Genomic DNA, 22,238 nt, shown 5'->3' on the forward strand with positions numbered 1-22,238 from the left:
TATTCTACCTTGGAAGGAACCTGTCTTCTAGGTGGTATAATCTCACCCTCCTTAGAGTTTTGTCATCTTTTGGGATGATATGTTTTTGCAAGGCTTCCCTTGGGTTCCTCGTTTTTAAACTTAAAGACTGATGTTCACCTGGAAAAGGTGCTGTCTTCTCAGATGTCAGACATGGATCAGAGAACTCTAGAAAGAATGAGCTTGAGATTTGTTCAAGTTTTACCGGGATTATCAGTAGGTTCTCTTAATGCAGATCTTAAACTAGAACTTGGAAGGAATTAAAAAGTAAATAAGTTCAGCCTAGGGTATGATCGGCATATTTGTGTAGTTATACCCCAATCACCATTGGCTTCATCCTGACTACTTCTCTTACTTTCATTAACTGTTGATGGAAACACTCTTAAGTGGTGGTTTTATTCAGAATTTTTCGATTGCTTCTCAAAGTAAGGTTACACAGACCTCTGAGGGTTCTGAAGACCTATTCAGGAGGTCTGTCATTCAAAACTATTTATTTATAATACGAAGATGTTATTTGCCTTTTTAAGTGTACTGTCATTCGCTCAATGGTGCAAAAGAAATGATGGGTAAAACTGCTGACACCTTGGGATGAATCAAGACACCCAGCTATGCAGTTAACATTAGTGTAGCCAACGTCTTCTGCACTGCCAGACAATTGCAGTGAAAAAAAAAAATAGTTTCACTTAATGTCTTCGATGAAGCAGTAAACATTAGCAATGTATTAAGCTCAACCTTTGGGTATATATCTTTATAATCTGTGTGCTAAGATGGGAATTAGGCATAAAGCGTTTCTGCTACATTCTGAAATACTATCATGTCTCAAGGAAAAACACTTGTATGATTGAGTTGTTAGCTGAGCTAGTTGTTTGTTTTTCGTGGAGCACCATTTTTACTGGAAAGAATGACAAACTGTAGTAATGGAGCTTTGGGAATTTCTCAGGTATTTTCTTTAAACTGAATAAAGTGAGCCTATTGTGAATGGATTGTTTCCAGGAAACAACTGTGATTGGATACCAGTGATAGAATTTGCTCCTCCAAGACGTAATTAGAATTTTGGAAAACATATAGCTACCATTATGAGCTTGTCAGCTTGCAATACTTAAAAAAAAAAAAAGACTTTTCTCATGAGTTTGTTTTTGATATTAATTAGCAATTGTGTTTTTAAATATTGTATAGTAAAATGTGTCAGCATTTGGAAGAAGATCTTTATGATTCAGTGAATTCATATCTTCAAAACGACCGATGCAAGGTGTTACGAAACCATGTATGGGTTCGAACACATGAACCACGAGATCATGACCTGAGCTAAGGTCAGATGCTTAACCAACTGAGCCACCCAGGCGCCCCTTGAGTCTTTAATTTTTAAGACTATAAAATGCTACCGAGACCAAATTATTTTTAGAATTTATAGTTTAATTTTTCCCTTTATCTTTTTTTCAGAAGCCCAGCACTTTTAATTTAGTGACCACAGAAAGAAGGAACTGACAAATACTTGTGTATGTTGTATGGGGGACTGATGTTAGGTGACAATCAGGTGATACAGGTAACAGAATAATTCAGCAATTTTTTGACACTGTCATCCTGTTTTTCTAGTTATTTTTACTGTGCAGTGAACTTTTTCAGCCAGTTACAAACCCTTTCTCATTAAAAAGGAAGGTCCAGAAGTGACACCCAAACAACTGGAAGCTGACGGTGGTTTCTAACCTGGGAGATGGCCATTCCGGGTAGCTTTATGCTACACCTCTGCTTGCTTCCAGCAGAACAAGGCAGTCACAGTACTTCTGAGCAAGTGGTTAGAGGTGTAAATGCTAAAAGCTGAACCTCTAAAATAGCTCAGAAATCTATGGACAGAAGTATCAGCACGTTCACTTCCTGGGGCACTTGCTTATTAACTAACATGCTGCTTTGAAAACACAGAGTCAGACTAGTCTCTTAATTTTCTCAAGCTTCATTTTGTTGTTGTTGCTGCTGAAATTACATTAATGTGGTATTCTTTGAGTGGAACTGAGATTTAGGTAAAACAGAAATGAGTTAATTTTTTGATAGAAAAATTAATTGCTCCAGAGTCTATTTTCATTATGCTTCAGTCTCCTTTCTAGCAACCCCTGACCTCTCAGCTCTTTGTTTCAGATGAAGAGCCAGTTATCCTGTCAGCCCTTTGCTTCGGTTTTCCCCAATAACTCCTTGCCCTGTGTCAGTGGGCAGGTAGAGAGGAGGAAGACCTTTTTCTTCCCTTCTCTCCTGAAACTTATCTTCAGCATCATGGATTCATCCTGGTGTCTAAGATTTCTCTTCTGGGGCTCAAGTCAGTGCTGAAGGACTCCCTGTAGGAGGTTGAGAGTATGTGTGTGGGGAGGTGGGGGCACAGCGGGCTTAGATTTTTGTAAGTGGCAATTTAGTTCTCACATTATTTTGGAAAAAATCGGTAGCTACCTCTATGAATTTACATTTGGTTACAAAATGCACTGGGCTGAGCAATGCTTGTAAATTATTACCCCTTGGGTCTGGTGGATCAGAAGGACTATCCACATATACACACAGAGAATATGTATGTGCGGTATTATGTGCAGTATGTATGCATGTGCTTATTAATGACAATAATTGATTCCCACAGAATTCAAAGTTTGGTGTGTGGGAGGAGACAAACGATTAGATAAATTAACATAATATGCCAAGTGATAAATGCCATGGAAAAAATAAGACAGGGTCACGACAGAGAGGAGGGTTGGTGTGTGTTGTTCTTTTCCTATGAGATGGCCTTTGTGCCAGAGATCTGAAGGGAGGGAGGGAGTGGACATGGCTGTCTGGGGGAAGAAGGAACAGGAAGTACACAGACCCTAAGGGGCGGGGCATGGTTGGTGAGTGTTGCAGGGGTAGAGGAACATGGCTGGGCTATGATGTCCTGGGGAGGTGCCCGGCGTCCTGGCTGGCATAAGGTCAGCACCCTGGTACTGTCACTTCCCTGTTGGGGAGCATGTCTTGTTACTTAAGTGAAGTTCACTTATATTTGATGCTGGCTGATTGAACATAATCTTTTCTCCTTTGGCTAGGGTCTTGAAAAGCACCATATTACATCTGTTTACAATGATTTAACGTAAGTTGCTGGAGCCTGAGCTATTTTAAGTTCATCTTGAAGACTTCCCCAAGTTCTCTGAACTCCAGTGTGGTTTCTTATTGTTCTTATTGTTCTTATTGTTCTTATTGTTCTTATTGTTCTAAGCTAAATTAGGATCCATTACACAGCTTAGTAAGCATTAAAAGTTCAAATCAACTGTTTGGAGATCCATAACAAGTCCGTGCACCTCTCAATATAATGAGCTATAATTCAATTCTGTTTGTGTGGGTTATTAAGAAATTACTTTTGTGTACTTCACCCACTTAAAAGAGAGAAAACTTAGGCTTAGCTGGAATCTTCTGTTCTTGAACTTGGGTGGGAACTATCATTTGTTGGGAAGTGTTTTGGTTTTTATTATTATTATTATTATTATTATTATTATTATTATTATTTTTACTTAAGTAATCTCTACACCCAAAGTAGGGCCCAAACTCATGACCCTGAGGTCAAGAGTCACATGTTCTACCAACTGAGCCATGTAGGTGCCCCTTGTGAAGTGTTAATAAATGTTAGTGATACATCTATTAAACATCTGGGGAGGTAAATAGATTGGAGCTTGATCTGGGTGCTCTGTTGGGACTTAATATATAACTTTTAGAAGCTTAGTTCTAATTGAATTTTGTTGATACTTCCTGTTTCATGTAAACGAGTATACTTCCAATATCTGAGTCCTTGGATTGGGATTTACCAAGTACTGAAAATAGGGCCTTTAAAAACTATGAGATAGCAAGAGAGGATCTGTTTTAGAGCAATGAAATCACTTAAGAATTTTGAAAGATATAGAGATTCTCATGCTACAGACTGAATTGGAATCTCTGGGGAAAAGGCCAGGGAAACAGATTCCTAATAAGCATGTTGGCTGGTTCTAATGGTTATCCACATTTCAATACCCTTGTTGTATCCTAAATCATTTCTAATGTGATTAATGGAAAATTTTGACAGTTGGGAAGTTTGCTAGTTGAAGAAAAAGAACATGTAGGAAAAAGAAAAAACCAAAGACGGGAGTATATTACTTCAGTGTGGTCTTTTAAGTTGACAAAACACCTAATGTTTTCTTTTAAGAGCTTTTAAAAATACTGTGACATAGACAGGTCAGGTTACAGTTTTTGTGCTTTTAGGAGGAGAAAATGAGACTCAGTGCTAAGGGCCTTGCTAATGTCTGCAAACACTCAGGGCTAATGCTGAGACTCAAGCCAGGATTAAAAGTGGTAAAAGCAGGCTGGGAGTGTTGACAGTATAGCCTATCGGCTATTGGACTGGAGACAAGTTATAGGTATTTCCCTTCTCTTAGAGCAACTGGGACCAGAAAAAGGCAATTTACAGTGATTCTAGTTACAATGGAAGCCAACATTACAAAAAATGTAAGTTTCAAAGGGTTTGCTTGGTACTCCACCTTTGAAAATTATGAAAGTCAGTTTCTTTCTTATATTTATCAGGGTTGAGCTTACAATGATACCTTTTTGCTAATTCTTAGAACCGAGAACAGATCAAATAACTCAGATGTGTACTTTTCTGACTGATTTGAAGGCATGATAACATTTTCCATTTCATGATAACTTTCTCAACAATGTCATGAAAAGGGATATATGTAGAAGTATTTGAAGACATCATCAGTTTCTCCAAAGGCTGGGCATGGCTCCATCGGTGTTGATCTTTTCTTCATTGGTGATGGACCTATACCTGGATTTACTGTATCAAGGGTTTGTTGTGATTGGAGTAGCTTGTCAGTGAATCATGATCTACATCAGCTACAAGATCTCACTTTGATCTGGTACCTAATTGTTATTGTGTATGTTGTTGCATGGGATGTATCTGATACTCATACTGAGAACAGCAGCCATTCATAGGCAGGTCAAGAACAGGGTAGGTGTAAGCAGGGAGGAATGTCCGAGAAGGGACTCATTTAAAAGTGCTTAGTCTGTTCATTGGCGACCAGTTTTATGCTTTGAGCGTTAAGTTTACCTATATCAATATCACTATTGTGGGGATTTGGGGTAATGAAAACTCAGATGATGAGTTAGGGTATAATAACTCTTAATGCAAGTTGATAGTGTTCGGATGCCGTTCTGTAGAAGGGACTGCATATCCCGGTATCACCATCTTATCTAATGCTTACTTAAAATCTGCCCAGGTGTGTTCGATTTGGCGCATATATACTAAAATTGGAATGATATGGAGGAGATTAGCATGGCCCCTGTGCAAGGATAACATGCAAATCCGTGAAGTCTTTCATATTTTTTGTATGATTCCTTTGACAGTTCATATGAAAGTTCCTTTTATAGTTCATAGTGTCGTGTCCATCATAGGGAAAGCAATGGAAACAGAGAGTAGATGAGTGGTTGCCTAGGGCTGATGGAAGTGATTGCCTTTATGGGTGATGCAAGTGTTCCAAAACTTGTGGTGATTGTTTCGGAATTGAAAAAAAAAAATCCACCAGGTAACGATACCTGGAGCAGTTCTTTATAACAGAGGACTTGAGGAAGGATTCACTGACACAGACCGAAGCTTATCTCTGGGAGAGAACCATCAGGATTTTATTAATATATTAATAAGTGATGATTCAGTAGTACTCTAGTATTTCCTGCTGGCCCCTCGGTGAGGACACTGTGGGAACATTCATCCAGGATGCAAAGAGAACAGTTTCATAGTTCTGCTCAAGTGCACCTGTGACAGGTCATGTCTTGTTCCATGCCTCTGCCTCAGGTGTTGTGGGGCCCCCCTTGGAGGCCTCTGATTCCTCCATTCTTGGTCGTTGCCTCTGGGAATGCTCGTAGGTCACTCTAAATCCAGTCTTTATGGGCCTTCTCTCTAATATGCAGAATATTGGCTGCATGCTGGCTGTGTCTGTTTGGACCATGAACTGCTCATGGACTGAAATGGGCCCATAGACCAGCTTTGTTTTGCGTGTGGCCTAGTACAATGTTTTTGAAGTTTCCCCCTGTGAACTCTTCAGACAGGGCAGGGCTCTCCAGAGCACTGCCTTAGCCAGCACCTGTTGTTGTCCGAATTCCCTCTGACGTCACACCTCCCCGTCTCCATCTCTCACGTTGTATCTGAGCATTTGTTCAGTGTGTTTATTCAGCGCTATATGGTAGCTATGGGGGCACTTTTAATCGTCTTTTAAGGGGAAGGATCACTTCTTTGCTGGAGTCAACTGAAAAACACTTTGGCTTTGCTGAATACCATAAAGGTTCCTCTCTTGGACTCTCAGCACCCCAACCTACCCAGAGGATCTCCCACTTACAGCTTGGGGTGATGCAGAGTTTCACTGTTCTGAGGAGTTTGGGGGAAGACTAAAGAGAGAAATCTTTGTTTTGTTTTATAATCCAGGAGATAAGTCAGGCTTTATTTCTTATTTTTATTTATTTTTTATTTACATTTTGTTATTTTTTTTAATTTACATCCAGATTAGTTAGCATCTAGTGCAGCAATGATTTCAGGAGTAGATTCCTTAGTGCCCCTTACCCATTTAGCCCATCCCCCCCCCACAACCCCTCCAGTAACCCTCTATTTGTTTTCCATATTTAAGAGTCTCTTCTGTTTTGTCGCCCTCCCTGTTTTTATATTATTTTTGTTTCCCTTCCCTTATGTTGATCTGTTTTGTCTCTTAAAGTCCTCATGTGAGTGAATTCATATGATTTTTGTCTTTCTTTGATTAATTTCAGTTAGCATAATACCCTCCAGTTCCATCCATATAGTGGCAATTGGCAAGATTTCTTTCTTTTTGATTGCCGAGTAAGATTCCATTGTAGATATATACCACATCTTCTTTATGCATTCATCCATTGATGGACATTTGGGCTCTTGCCATACTTTGGCTATTGTTGATAGTGCTGATATAAACATGGGGGTGCATGTGTCCCTTCAAAACAGCACACCTGTATCCCTTGGATAAATACCTGGTAGTGCAATTGCTGGGTTGTAGGGTACTTCTATTTTTAGTCTTTTGAGGAACCTCCGTACTGTTTTCCAGAGTAGCTGCACCAGTTTGCATTCCCACCAGCTGTGCAAAAGAGATCCTCTTTCTCCGCATCCTCGCCAACATCTGTTGTTGCCGGAGTTGTTAATGTTAGCCATTCTAAGTCAGGTTTTTTAGATAGTAGGTCACTTTTAGTGATTCCTTCAGCTTCATGAATGCCCCAAAACTTATTTTCTGGTGTTAGTGTTAATTCTTTCCTTAATAGACTCTTACAGACAGAATGCCCTGGGAAATCCTATCGAGGATCTCTTACTGTGTTTGAGATGTGAGGTGGGTGGTGGAAGGGCATCAGCTTCAGATGAGAGTGACCGGCTCTGCTCCCTGTATTTCCTAGCTGTGTGGCCTTGAGCAATGGTTGCCTTACATGAAAAACATGGGGCTAGTGGCATCTACCCCCAGGGTGTTGTGCATAAGCAAGCATGCACACACCCACAAAGGGCTGCATTAGGACCTGATGCAGATTGTGTACCTGCCCACTTTGGAAGGAAATCCATACCCAAGTTACTCCACATACTTTGTGGAAGTCATCTAAAAGGCACTAAGAAAAGTCTGATGACATAAATCTCCTTTCTTGGACATTGTTTCAAATCCTAGACAAACACTGAGCTTGGCACGTGTGTCATATTCTGGGAGGGTGCAAAGTACATCCTGGTGTGTGTGTGTCAGAGGGCCTTCAGTAGGAGTTACCATAGTCAGTGAAGCTGTGAGTGGGAGAGAAGGTGTGGAAGGATGGCTACCTGTGAGGGGAGCATTACTTTGCCAGTTTCCTGCTGGCTGGGCCCTCGGGAATATATGTTGCCCCTATTCCTAAATCTGCCCATTAGAGCCAATGCTACCCTTAGCCCTAAGTCACTCCTTGAGGATCTAGATAATGTCTAGATTGATGCCGCTGGCATTTCCTTGTCAGGACTGATTGTGTCATGGATTGTGTGGTGTGTGTGTGTGTGTGTGTGTGTGTGTGTATAGACCAGCCCTATTCATGAGCAGCCCCACTGCCATGGGTGCTTTATAGGAATGTTGATAGGACAACAGATAGGGATTAGAGGTCTATTCTCCTGTCTAGCATGACCAAGGGAGCAGTGGATCCAGGCATTCCCTCTTTGGGATTATATTGAAAACCAGACTCTGTGGTTGGTTAGTTCTTTAAGCACAGATGCACAATTGCAATGAGTGCGTTCTTCCAATAGCTATGTTAAGATGCATGAGTTAATGTTTTCAAGACATTTCTAGGTCCCAGAAAGAAGGTGTGTTTTAAAGGCAGATTGTATAAACTATTGGCTATTAATTTCTTACCTCTAGAGGATTCAATATTAAATGCCAGGGCAGACATTGTAAATTGTCAGGCAGCATTGGCCCGTCTTCTCCACCTTTTTCCCCAGTACCAGGTTTTTGTTAGGTCTGGTCACCAGCCTGACCCAAGTGCTGCCCATCAACTTGGAGAAGCCCTGGGTATTTACGTTGTTGTTTATTCAAAAATTGCAGTTGGTTCACTCCATGCGGATATTTTTATAGTATTGGCCTCTCCCCAAATATTTGCCTTAGTTTATTAAATTACTTTCTCATTTATGAGTTAAAGTGTGTGTTGACTTTCGTGGTTTTAATTGTACAGGCTTGGTTGTCTTTGTACTTCCAGATGGTGTCCCTTGTTTGCGTCCATAAACGGGGTTTGTTTGCTTGCTGGCTTGTTTAGGGCTTAACCACCACCCAATTCCTTCTTAAGTTAAAGATGGTGTTATTATGTTCACGTGAAAATCCATTTTAAATGTACAACTTAATTACTAATTAAAATAGCTCCTGTGCATTTTGGAGGCAAAACTGCAATTTTGTTGCATGTGAAGGAAGAACATGCACTGAAAAAGGATGAACTTTTGTGTGGATTGTAGGTAGAATATTATGAATCCAAAGGACTGAAGGTAGGCTCAGCTGTTTCTGGGAAACCTGATGGGTATCCCCAAGGTACAAGTAAAACCTTGGTTTGTGAGCATAATTCATTCCGGAAACATTCTTGTAATCTAAAGCACTCATATATCAAAGTGAATTTCAAGAACCATTGGCTCAGTTGTGCTCATGTTCAGCATCACATACTAGTCATATTGCAAGACTGCTCATTTATCAAGTTAGCGTTTATTAGAAATATTAGAAATATTCCTTTAAGGAATAGAGGGGGAGGGTCTGCTGCCTATAAAGGCAAACAGAGTCAAGATCTGGGTGTTTTTTCCTACTTCTAGCATCATTTCTGGCCCATGGAGTATAATGATGGAGGCTCTTGTGGCTAAATTGCTCCTTCTTCATCCCCCTCATATTCTCGGATGCTCCCTCTTCCCCTCTGTCAGGGGGAACCCAGTGGGCTTCCTGAATTGAGGAGATAGATCTGAATCCAGGAAGAGTATGGCAGCTGGAGGACTCCGATAGAACACCAGGAAGGAGACAGTTACCCAGAGAACGAGAACTCCAGAGAAATACAAAGTGTCCCCCTTGAGGATTCACTTGAGTGCTGATCAGTATACAGGAACTACCTGAGGCCAGGGAAAGAGCCATCTAAAGGATCAGAGAGAACTGTTCTGGTGCTTGCTCAGGGCCAGGAATAGTGCCTGTTCCTACTAGCCAGACTATAAAACCTCAGGATTCATGGAGCATTGGGTTGAGTACATGGAAGGGTCTTGGCTGCCTAGACTCAGCACTGTTGTGGCTCACCTAGCAAATCTAAAAAGCAAGATCTGATAGGATCAGACTATTTCCAAGAAACTTGACTGTGTCCTCAAACAAAGCTCAAGAATATTTATATGATACAAAACTATCCAGTACTCAACAGGTGGAATCCACAATGTTTGGCATCCAGTCAAAAATTCCCAGGCATGCAAAGAAGCAAGAAAATACAACCTGTAATGGGAGATAAATCAGTCCATTGAAAGGAACCCAGAACTAACACAGATCTCAGAATCAGCAGACAAGACATTAAAACAGTTATGATAATGATTCCATATGTTCAAAAGTTAAATACAGAGATGAAAGGTTAAAAAAAGGAAACAAATTGGATCTCAAGCATTATGTTTCTTTTAATCAATCCTTACGTTACTTCCTTATGTTTCTAATCCTTATGTTACTTCCACCAAATCCACATGACCCAAACCTGGTCCCTACTAATGTATCCAATTCCTTAGCTCCTGCTGGTCCACTTGGTGTTCTCTTGAGCCCAGACTCCAGGGTCATTACTGCAGCACTAACTCAGTGATGCCTAAGAGTTAGCTGATCCTTTAATCCTCCTTCATGCTTGCCATGCCCATGCCAGACCTGCACAGTCATCCTACAGTCCTGGTCCTGGGACAAAGAATGCTGCTGGATCCACTGGTGTAGGACTTCTCGGTGTACCCAGAAAAAATCCTAGTTTGCTTCTTGTGGGTTTTTCAGGGACTCCAAGACCCTCATATCTGTAAGCCCTTCTTTTTTTTCTTTTTCTTTTTCCTTTTATTTATTTATTTATTTATTTATTTATTTTTTTGTCTTCAAAATTCTGATTCTATACTCTGCTGAGAAAAATCTGGCAGTGACTTGCATCTGTGTATATGCATTGTCCCTCAGTCTGGCCATCTCCTGTCTGCCTTTCTGCTGGCTGCCAAGGAAACCTTTCTTCTCGCAGAGGCTATACCCTTTACCTGGGCAGATCCAGCCTCTCTGCCCTCTTGCCATATTCTTGCTTCCTCACTTGTCTGACTACACCTTGCAGGGTCCCTTATTCTCCCTTGGTTGCTTCTCCTTTGTTGATGTTGATGGAGAAAAATTCTTTGTTTGATCCTTGGCTACTATCCTATGTCTTTCCTCCTTGTATAGCCAAGTATCTTTACAAATCCTCTATACTCCTCACACTCCTTTTCTTCTCATTCTCTAGTTCTCTCTTGTTCAGATGCCTCCTGATTACAAAAAGTGCAGTCCTTTCTTAACAATCTTCCACTGTGACCTTCCTGCTGTATTTGGTTCTGCTTACTCTTCTTCTGAGAGCTTACATCACTCCTATGAATCTGTGTCCTTTATTCTGAGTGGTGGTCCTCCACACCTACAGCTCCTTCTCCCACTCCCTTCAATGACAACTCAACCTTCATCATGCTTTTCAGGACCCCCATTTACTCTGTGCCTTGATTCCTGTGGAATCAAGAAAATCACATCAGGTGTGACCTCCCTGACACACGTGAGACAGATCTGGGCTGCAGACATAGAGGCAGGGATAGAGAGCAACAGGCTGAGTGGAATCTCCAGATGAAAACAGTTCCCCATGTTTAAAAAATTTTTAAGTAAAGCTTTATGCACATTGTGGGGCTTGAACTCATCACCCTGAGATCAAGAGTCACCTGCTCTACCAACTGAGCCAACCAGGTGCCCCCAAAAAGATCCCCAGGGATGTGAGTGAGGACTACATCCTGCTCCTGACCTTATCTACACTCCCACCCATTCTCATTCTTTAGCCTCTATCCCAGAGGACCTGTGCTCCTTCAGGGACTTCGCTTCCCTACCTCTAACTTCTCCATTTCCCTTACTCTTGGTTGCTTTCCCCAACCTGTGAATGTGCCAAGCCTCCTCACCCTAAATGTCCTCTAGCACTTCCATGGGCAATTCCAATTCACGTCCTCTTTTTCATCCAAATGTCTTGAGAGTGTAGTCTGTGTACATTGTCTCCACTTCTTTGCCTTCTGTTTTCTCCTCCAGCTACTACTGAAGCTCTCTGGCATCCTTCACCATCATCTACTCAATTAGCTCTTGATGAAGTATCAAGGACATCTGTGTTGCCAGGTCGGGTCAGCAGCTTTCGGTTCTCATCTTACTGGAGAGCTCTATTGCATGTGATGGTGCTTACACTCCTTCCATTTCAGGGCCCTACACTTTTTGGCTTCTACAACTCTGAAGTCTTCTGATCATCTCTGCACCATCCTGACTCTTCTTTCTTTGTATTTTTGGACTTCTCTCCCTCCCCCTCCAGTTTATATTCTCCAGGGTCAGTGCTCAGCCCATGGCTGTACTCATGCACATCCCTTGGGATCTGTTTTCATCTGGGGATTTCACTCTGCCTGTTGCTCTCTCCCTCTGCTTCTATGTCTGCATCCCAGATCTCTCTAATGAAGGCCAGCTACCATTGCCCAGTCACATGCTGGACATTCCTACCTGAGCTCTCACTCATTCTTTGAATTAGCAAGCATGCATCTTCTATTCCCATGTTTTGTTGAATATGATGAAAAAAAAAACATTCCCCCTCAGTAGGGTGCTGTACTATTCTAATCCTTCTCCCATTTCTTTGTCCTTCCTTTGTTTGCTTAACAGGCCTCCATTCCTCATTCTCGATCTTAAAAGTGGGGGCACCAGGGTGACTCAGTCAGATAAGCATCCAACTCTTGTTTTCAGCTCAGGTCACGATCTCACGGTTTGTGGGATTGAGCCGGGTGTGGAGCCTGCTTGGGATTCTCTCTCTCCCTCTCTTTCTGGCCCTCCCCCACTCTGGCATGCGTGCATGCATACACATCCTCTCAAAATAAATAAACATTAGGGGCGCCTGGGTGGCTCAGTCGGTTAAGTGTCCGACTTCGGTTCAGGTCATGATCTGGCAGTCCGTGGGTTCGAGCCCCGCGTCAGGCTCTGTGCTGACAGCTCAGAGCCTGGAGCCTGTTTCAGATTCTGTGTCTCCCTCTTTCTCTGACCCTCCCCGGTTCATGCTCTCTCTCTGTCTCAAAAATAAATAAATGTTAAAAAAATTTTTTTTAAATAAATAAATAAACATTAAAAAAAGTGGACACCCATCCTCATAAGGTCTTTCCTCTTGGGGGAGACTGTCAGTTTTTACCTTTAGCCTCATTTCTTCCCATGAACTCTGGTTCTATGGTATCTTTCAAACACCTACAACTCAGACCCCAGTCATCATCGTCCTTGCCAGTCAATCGCTTCTGCTTCCTCCATTTCTGTCATTGCTACCTCTCTTCTCCTGGACACCCAAGCCTGAAACCCACATATTTCCTCTACCTACATGTTTTGTCTCTCTAACCAAAGCAAAGGCAGTTTGAAGTTTGCGTTCTGTTGTGTAGCCTGTACTCCACCGACTCACCATGCTGATATATGAAGCTTTAGTGAAGCAAAGAGAAGGTAGAAGGAGAAGTGGTTCCTACCGTTTCCCATTTTAACAAGCGTCTGCAGAACCTCCACCCTGTTCAACTTTGACATTTAAGTAGTTATGTCAGAAATGATATTTTCGGATGAGATTTCCTCTAGACTTTTATTTTCAGCCAGAAAGAGAGCTAGGGGACAGGATTAGCCATTCAAAGATGAGGATATAGAACCTGCTTAATGAGGCTTCTCATTGGGGATATTTTCAGGAATTCTATTAACAGTACTTACTTTAGATTATACTATGTGAAATCTAATTTCCCTTTGGGTAGTGGATTCCTTTACACTACATTGGGCCAATTCTATAACTGTCCTGTTACCTTCATTTTTTCTTTCAGCTTTATTGAAGTACAGTTGACAAAACTGCAAGATATTTAAAACGTACGTCATGGTGACTTGATACACACATACATTGTGGAAGGATTCCCACCACCTAGTTAATTAACACATCCATCACTGCCTTCAGGTTTTTTTTAAGCTCTCTGTAACTGTGGTAAAAGACACATAATATAAAAATTTACCATCTTAATCATTTTAAGTGTTCAGTTCGGTGGTATTTATTATATGTGCGTTGTCGTGCAACGACCACTACCATCCATCTCCACAACTCTTTCTGGAAGCTGAATAGAAGTTATATAGAACTGAAACTCTATGCATTAAATAATAAATTCCCATTCCCTCCCCTGTAGCCGCTGGCAGCCACCCTTCTTTCTGTCTCTGTGACTCTGACTACCCTGAGTATCTGGTATGAGTGGAATCATACAGAATTGTCCTTTTGTGACTTGTTTCACTCAGCACGATGGCCTCAAGGCTCATCCATGTTATAGCAGGTTTCAGAACTTCCTTCCTTTTTAGGACTGAATAATAGTCCATTGTGTGTAAATACCACACTTCGTTTATCTATTTATCAGTTGATGGGCAAACTCCTATTACTGTTTTAGACTGAGTCCTGTTCATTTTGAAAACTTCAGTCATACACAGCTGAGACCTCCTTGGCTCACCTCCCCCAGGTTTGGCCCAGCTTCTTGGAGTGAAGAAGAGGGTGAAGTCTTTTTTTTTGTTTGTTTGTTTTGAGGTATAATTGACAATATCACATGATATTAGTTTCAGATGTACAAGGTGATATGCTACAACTAGATATTGTGAAATGATTACCATAGTAAGTCTAGTTAATGTCCGTTACCATATATAGTTACCAAAAAAATTCTATTTTCTTGTGATAGAAAATTTTAAGGTCTACTCTCTCAGCAACTTTCTAATTTTTTTAAATGTTTTATTTATTTTTGAGAGAGAGAGAGAGAGAGCGCGCGCACAAGCATGAGCGGGGGAGGGGCAGAGAGAAAGGGAGACACAGAATCTGAAGCAGGCTCCAGGCTCTGAGCTGTCAGCACAGAGCCTGACAAGAGCTCGAACACATGAGCCGTGAGATCATGACCCGAGCCGAAGTTGGACGCTTAACCGACTGAGCCACCCAGGTGCCCCACTCTCAGCAACTTTCAAACACGCAAAACGGTATTAACTATAGTCGCTGTGCTGTGCTTGACAGTCCCATAATTTATTTATTTTATAACCGGAAGTTTGTATCTTTTGACCCCCTTCAAGGACGGTGAAGTCTTGTCCTAAGATCTAGCATCCTCTCCCCTTCCTGTCCCCCGAGAGTGATTTTCTTGGAGCCTGTCTCCTCAGCTTCAGGTTGGAGTCCTTTTCAGGTTCATTCTGACATTGGGGGAGTGGTGCAGAACTGGTGTATCATGGGGTGGCGGTGGGGTAGCTGTCTCCAGAAAACCCTGATGGGAGGGAGCCCTCAGAACTTAGATGATGGCTACTTAGTGTCTTTTGTCCTGGGCTGAGAGGAAAAGTCCCACCTAGCATCCTGCTACACTTAGAAAATCAAAGGGGACCTAGTTCTATACATTTATGAGGGCAGCCCACAGGGACTCCAAAATTCTGTCTTTCTCCTGTCTTCCTCCTTTCAGTATTCTTCATACCTGAAAAGGAGAGGCTGGGGTCCGGTATAGGATGTGGATTAAAGCCCCCTCATTAATCACTGACAGCAACTTCAGTCTGTCAAGACAAGACTGGTCCTCGGAGTAAGACTTCTTTGAAAGAGCTTCCCTCTTATTGTCTGTACCCCAGACAGCTCTACCGAACAGAACCCCTATTAGCGTCTTCCTTTTGGCAATCTTTCCTGATCTCTCATTATCAGTTGAAACAAAAGAGCCTTATTTCTAGGGCTGTTAGTACAGCACAGTGGAGGGAAACTCTTTAAATGGACTGGCTTAGTGGTTTCTAACCCTACGTTGGTTATCAAGGCCTTTTCTGTATTTCCCCGAGTCTTGTGTATGTGTAGCTATTTGAACCATGTCTCTCGGGACTACTAATATACTTAATGGCAAAATTCAGTGCATTCAGGAAAGTCTCTAATTGGGTTTAAAAATTTGTTTCAGAAGTATCTAAACACTAGTTGCACACGTTAGACATAGTTTGCATTCTGAGAGGTTGGTTGTGGAGTCCTCCTCCCTTCTAAGGGGCTCACCCCAGCAGTTCTGTACCCACAGCTTGGGAATGTCCCAGGACCCACTCTTCTTAAAAAGAAAATGAAAAAAAAAAAAAAAAGCCTATAGTGTGATTAAATCTTTATCTTCTAAGACTTGATAATCTAAATGAAAGCGTCTGGGTTGAAAGTGTGTTTGTGTTTGCAGTTTATTGTGTGTGAGGGCTTTTTTGTGTGGATCCTTCTGAGGACTGATGAGGAAGCCACACCAGGGTTGTTTCTCTGCTGCAAGGGTTGAGGCAAGGTCATCCAACCCGCTGATTGCACTTGAAAAGGGAGAGTGTGTCTTTTGCCACCTCAAAGGGCAGCTGTTTATTGAATTTCTCCACCCTCCAATTGTTTTACATATGGAATGGTTCCTGGAGAAAGATCTAACATCTGCACAGGCCTATCCTGTTCCACGGCTGTGTTTACTGGAGCGAGTTCTGTACTCACATTCATACACTGCAAGCCGCACGTACAGCGTGAGGAAGGGTCCGGCCTGCTCTACAGTTTGGGGAGGACTTACTTGGGAGCATGTCCCATGGTTGACAGGTCAAGCTCATTCATCCATTCATTGAATATTAGGTTCCTGGTGTGCCAGCCGGTAGGACACAGGCTACCGTGATCAAGCTCGCAGCCTGGAGAGGAAGGTGGTCATGTAAACACAGTTCAGGATGGTGTGTTATGGTTAGTGCCCAAGTGCCCTGGGGCACCTCCTGGAAGAAGGCCTGATGGCTTTTGGAGAGAGAGAGAAAGAGATGGAAGATGAAGCAGGGCTTAGAGGGCCACGCGCGATGTGTCATGTAGGTTCTGTCTTTATATCTGGAAGGATTAGCCTACGCGTGGGCTGTTAGTTTCATTTGCTGAGAGACACCTCAGAGACCCTCAGAGTAGCAGGAAGCCTTCATGATAGGGTAGACAGCTGTAGTTATCCCCTCAACCTGAGAATCAGAATTATTCCTTTGGTTGGCATCAAAAGGTGCCACTTAGTCCATGGGTTTTGCATAGGAATTAGTAAATAGAGAGTTCACCAGCAATGACTGAGTGCTGCAGGACCAAGGACCGAACATTGGAGCCCAGGCCATTTTCCATCCTGGGAATTATGCTCTGCCCCTTCCTAAACTCCCATTGTGGTTTCACATGAAGAGGCCATTGTTCACTTTCCTTCCTAAAAGAAGCAATATATTTAACTTCTGGCTCTCTGCCTAACTGATGGAGACCTGATCTCTATGGAGCCAACACCCGTGGCTTCCCATCGGGACAAGCCCTCAGCCTCTGTCTGATCTTTCCTACTTTGGTTGAAGTTACTGTGATTCTACCCTGGCACAGAAGGAGGTTTGCATTAGGTCCTACTAGGTGGCTACAGCTCCTTGATTCCCACTCAGGGTTTAACAGAAAGAGAGACGGGGCCTTAGCTCTTTATAGCAGCTAGACCTATTACGGGAATTTAAAAGCCAGCGTCGGATGTGAAAATCTGTACTATCTGAGCACTTTGAAGCTCAATACAGAAGAGTCTTTATCATGTTGTTGAATAGTTTGGGTCCCGGCAGGTGTCCTAGAGCAGAAATTTTCAAACTTATTTTTAAGCAACAAAATACTTTTTTTCCCCAGATGAAATCTACAGAATCCAAATACTGCAGGGTTTTTTAACTGCCACAAATGACCTTTGGGGTTGGATAACTTTTGTTATGAGGGCGGTGCTGTGTACTGTAGGCTGTTTAGCAGCATCCCTGGCCTCCACAATCCAGATGCCGGTAGCAAACCACCCCGCCCCAGCTGTGAGAGCCAAAAATGTCTCCAGACACTGCCGAATGTCCCTAGGGGCGAAATCACTCCTGGTTAAGAACCAATGCAATACAATATATAAAACTGATTTTTTCTTTTTGTTTTTAAGAAAGAAGGAACTGATTCTTTGGAAGGGAGATTAAACTCCTTTAGAACCTGCACAGGGTCCCTGGCCCTTACTGTGGGAGGAACTGGTGTAGAGCTCTGAGCCAAACAGGTGCACCACCCTAGAGGGGTAGGTCGTCATTTTTAAAGCCTGGAACACGGGAACTGGTTATCAGTACAGAAAAAAAAACAAAACAAAACAAAAACTAAAATGAAAAACTAAAATTAGACAAATCCTATATTTTAAACCCAAATATACACTGAACTGCTTTATATATATAAGTAGGCATACTTTGTTGGTGTACTTGGATGTGAGAATAAGGGAAGAGAGCTGAGTGTTGTCCACCTAACTCCTGGGATTTGGCTATTGCAGTTTGTCATGTTTTGCCACAGACTTGAGCCGAAAGCCTGTAGTTCTCAGTGGTGGAGCTCACCTTTGCTATGTGAACCCTAGCTTCTATGAGACTCTGCACAACTGGCTCAGCTCACGGAGGCCTGGAAAGGTAGGCTAGCACCTGCAGCCTCTTCCGGCCAGACTCCAGCCGAATCCCAGTTTGGACCACAGTCATTTCAAAGGCATTGGATGGAAGTTTTACATTACACGTCTGCCCTTCATACTCAGGGATGCTAACGTGTGCTTCTGTATATACATGTGTGAGTAACCCTGCCTCTTCTCCGGAAAGCCCCATGTGGTCTCCTTTCCCCTGCTGCTCTCAGCACCGTTGTGGGGGGGGGGGGGGGGTGGTCACTGGGAGCTTGGCACGTGCCACTCGTACATTTTCCTCATGAACCCAGGCTGATGAAAGTGTTGTGGAAACCTGTCCCACAGGCAGACTCTGTACCCCAGGTATGTGGGCGTCAGTTAGTATAAAGAATTCACTCGCTGGTGAGTGAGTCACTCTCACCTGTGGGAAGATGCTCAGGGAGGGAGGGAGAGAACTGGCTGCCTAGAGGGCTCAGCTTTTGTTGGTCTAGCCAGCAAACTCACTCTAACCCCATGCCAGAGCTGGAGCCTAGCGTTAAGTCTCAGCGGAGAGCTTGTGCTTTACGTGAGGACCCGCCCCTTGTCCTTAGTGATCTGTTTGGCTGCTTGGCTTGCAACAGTCTCTTGGTGAGTAGAAAAATGTTTCATTTTCCCCAGAGATCACATGATTGCTACAGTTAGCCTTGGAAACAAAGGAGCAAACAGAACTTATTTTATCTATATGTCCATCTGTGGATCTCCAGCCCTTCTGAGAAACCCTGGGCTTCAGGAGCCCTGCAGAGGTTTGCTCCGAATTCCTGAAAGAGGCTGATAAGAGCCTGTTGCAACACCCTTCCATCCCCCCTCCTCTCTCCTTTACCTGCCTCTGTGGGGTGGAGAAAGGGAGCTCAGGGGGACCGAGACCTCTTACTTACCTGGGTAAGGGACTCGAGGCTTTTCCCGCAGCACCCTCTTACTTGCAATGGGGAAGCTTGCTGTAAGAATATTTGGGAAAAAGAAAGGTTTCTCCTCTTGGCTTAAGGTTTTAAATTGGTTTGATTTACTTCAATTCAGTCTCTGGTGTGGATTACTGCCATCACATAAATACAGAAACCATTGAGCTGGAAATAGGTCCAACAAAGGTTACCACTGATATATCAGTTTATAGAAGACATTATCTAGTAGGTGGTTTTGTGAGTGACCCAGGGATATAATTGGCGTGTTTTGAAAAGGGAGTGGTTTCCCAGAATGCTCTCTTCCCCACAGTGTCCTGATAAATGGCTGCATTTCCTGATCTGTGCCCTTTCTCCACCTTTTATCATGAAAATATACAACCAATTTTAGGGATATGAAAACTAAACACTATAAGATTAGTAGGTTAATAGCTAGGAGTTGCAGAAGATACTCTTACCTTTATACATTATGGTGTATGTTTTGTTTCTGTATGTGTGTTCTCTATTTAATCATGACAAACCAGCCCTGGGACCTGGGTCTCTCCTGGCCTTATCTTGAGAGAACTTAGGGTATCTCATAACATTTCTCCTCTATATGAAACCTTTTAGTGCCTTCCTGTGATCTGTGAAAGTCCAGCCCCTTCTTCCCGTACAGGTTTGATAGTAACTTTCCTTTAAAATTTTTTTCTTGATGTTTATTTATTATTGAGAGAGCATGAGCATGGGAGGGGCAGAGAGAGGAGACACAGAATCCGAAGCGGGCTTCAGGCTCTGAGCTGTCAGCACAGAGCCTGACGCGGGCCTCGAACCCACAAACCACGAGATCATGACCTGAGCCGAAGTCAGACACTCAACCGCGACTGAGCCACCCAGGCGCCCCAGTAACCTTCCTTTTAAATCTCATCTCCTACTAGTCATTCATACTCTCTGTAATTTAGCAATAGTAAACTACTTGTAGGTACAGGAATCTGGCAAGCTCTTTTATACTTCTGTTTACTTTTTCATGTGAGTGTGATTTTACCCATTCATTCATTTATTGCTGTTTATATGCTGGACATGGGAGATACCCTAACCCCCCACCCCACCCCGCACACACCCCTAGTTCACAGTCTAAACAGGTAAATGTGAATCTGTGTGATAAGACCTTTGGTGTTGATGCTGGGGTTACTTTAAGGAGGACAGTCAAACCCTGACTTGAATAAGGTTCAGTAAAGCAAGTCCTGAAATCATTTTAGTTGGGGGTAGGGTGAGAGAGGAAGGAGAGGAGAGAGGAGGGCAGAGATTAGGGCAGGCGTGGACCCCAGGGCCAGGCGGGGATGGATGAGTGATGGGGTTTTGATGGGGGCAAGGTCAGCTGCAGGTGTGCTAGTTTGCCCTGAGCCCCGAATGCAGCCAGTGAATGCCTTTTAAGCAGGAGAGTGTCAGAATGTGAATGACTCACAGAGACTTCCCTTGGGTATTTCTTCTGCTGTTCAGGCTGTAGAGTCAGGTCGGGCATCACTTCTTCTGTGTGTGCTCTTAATTCCCCAGCACCATCTGGGCTTCCTCCCCCTAGACATGCAGACACAGAGATAGGGCAACTATTGCGTTTGTATTTTAACTGTTTATTTGTGTGTCCTTCCTGCTGGGCCACTGGTTCTTAGAGTTTCAAGTGCAGATTCTTGGTCTCCAGATATTCCAATTTAGTGTGGAATAGAGTCTGCTATAAACGTTTGATTTAATAAGTGAATGAAGTTGCCCAAATTTAGGTATGAAAATAGTGTTTAAGCTTAAATTAAAGCTCACAAATGATTCCGACGCCAGGTCCTTTTAAAGATCACTACACCACAGGTGCCTCAATGAGACGGCCTTTGAGAAGCAGGCAATCCCACTGAACCATAGCATTCTAGAAACCCTGAAATGGTAACAAGGGATCTTTAAGTTGTATTTATAATTTTCAGTTGCATGTTAGTGTCATGTGTAAGGATATCACTGATGGGTATAGATGCTCATTATGATAGATTCTGGGAGGCTATAAAACTATAAAATCTTACTTTCTAAGAAATTTGTTCCACTTGAGAGAAAAGGCAAAAATATGTAGGCAATTGAATAACTGTGCAAGACTGCGAAGGCTACACAGAGTGCTGCTTGTGGACGAGCATTAGAAATTTGCTCTTCCTTTGCAGGTCTGCAGACAGCTTCGGGTGAGGAAGTACTTTTTTGAGGATTGGGTTTAGGAAGGTGAGAAGCCATTCCTGGTGAGGGGAGTGACCTGGGCAGAGTCTGATAGGAGGAAGGGCCCTGAGTGGTGAAGATCCCAGTTTGACTAGAGCACAGGTTTGTGTCGGGGAGGCGTTGGTGGTTAACCTGGAAGGGGAGGTTGGTCTAGGCTCCAGAGGGCTGGCCTTCAGTGAAAGGCTGGGGCTATACTAAGCTTGGGGATATGTGGCCATGTGGCACATTTTAGTCCCAGGCAACTTCAGCTCTTTAAAAGTCTGTTGTCCTTATCTCTAACTCCATTCACCTTCTTAACTAAAGTCATGAATTTCTGAATCTAAGGTAATGACCCTGCACTCTTCTTTTTTGGGGAGCACTGATCACACCCCTGAGTTCCAGGTCAGTGGAAAACAGACCAAGATGCATCATGGGACAGTTTCGTTTGGCTTTTTCACAGGGAAGAATGCTTTCTTGTCTCTGCCTGTTCCGTGTGCGTGTGCCCCACATACACCGTCAAGCTGTCACTTTCCCTGTTGTGCAATGCATTTGCCAGTGCCTTCAATAAAAACATTAAAAAAAAAAATCAAGACTCTGATTTCTTTGTTTATTAATCTAAAACACCAGACACATGATCTAGAATAAGCTTTCAGTTCATAATGACCCTGTCATTGCTGAAGCCAGATTCGTAGCTCTTTCACAAGCCTGGGCAAACAGTCTCACTAAGAATGTTTTCATCAAAGGTGTCTCTTCTTAATAACCCTTTGATCCAGGGTAATTCCTTTATCGTCTTAGATGGTAATTTGCCCCAAGGAAGTCCAAGAGGCTTCCCATGAAGACTTGTTTTGTTTAGAGTTCGACACAAATACTGGAAGAAGAAAGCCTTCTAGTACTATTATTTATATAGTTTTAAGTAGAAAGCTAGAGCTTGTTTAAAAATAAGTTTTTCT

The 22,238-nt window shown here is 42.8% G+C and overlaps 1 protein-coding gene and 1 non-coding gene across 2 annotated transcripts in view; both read left to right on the forward strand.

Annotated features, from left to right (window-relative positions):
* PRKCH (protein kinase C eta) overlaps positions 1 to 22,238 on the forward strand; it is a 231,585-nt gene that overhangs the window by 79,009 nt on the left and 130,338 nt on the right. The window lies entirely within an intron of this gene.
* LOC132670492 (U6 spliceosomal RNA) lies at positions 5,269 to 5,372 on the forward strand. The gene has a single exon (XR_009606730.1). It is a non-coding gene; the product is annotated as a U6 spliceosomal RNA (small nuclear RNA).

This window comes from Panthera onca, chromosome B3 (assembly GCF_046562875.1).
Source record: "Panthera onca isolate mPanOnc1 chromosome B3, mPanOnc1 haplotype 2, whole genome shotgun sequence".
Classification (NCBI taxonomy): domain Eukaryota; kingdom Metazoa; phylum Chordata; class Mammalia; order Carnivora; family Felidae; genus Panthera; species Panthera onca.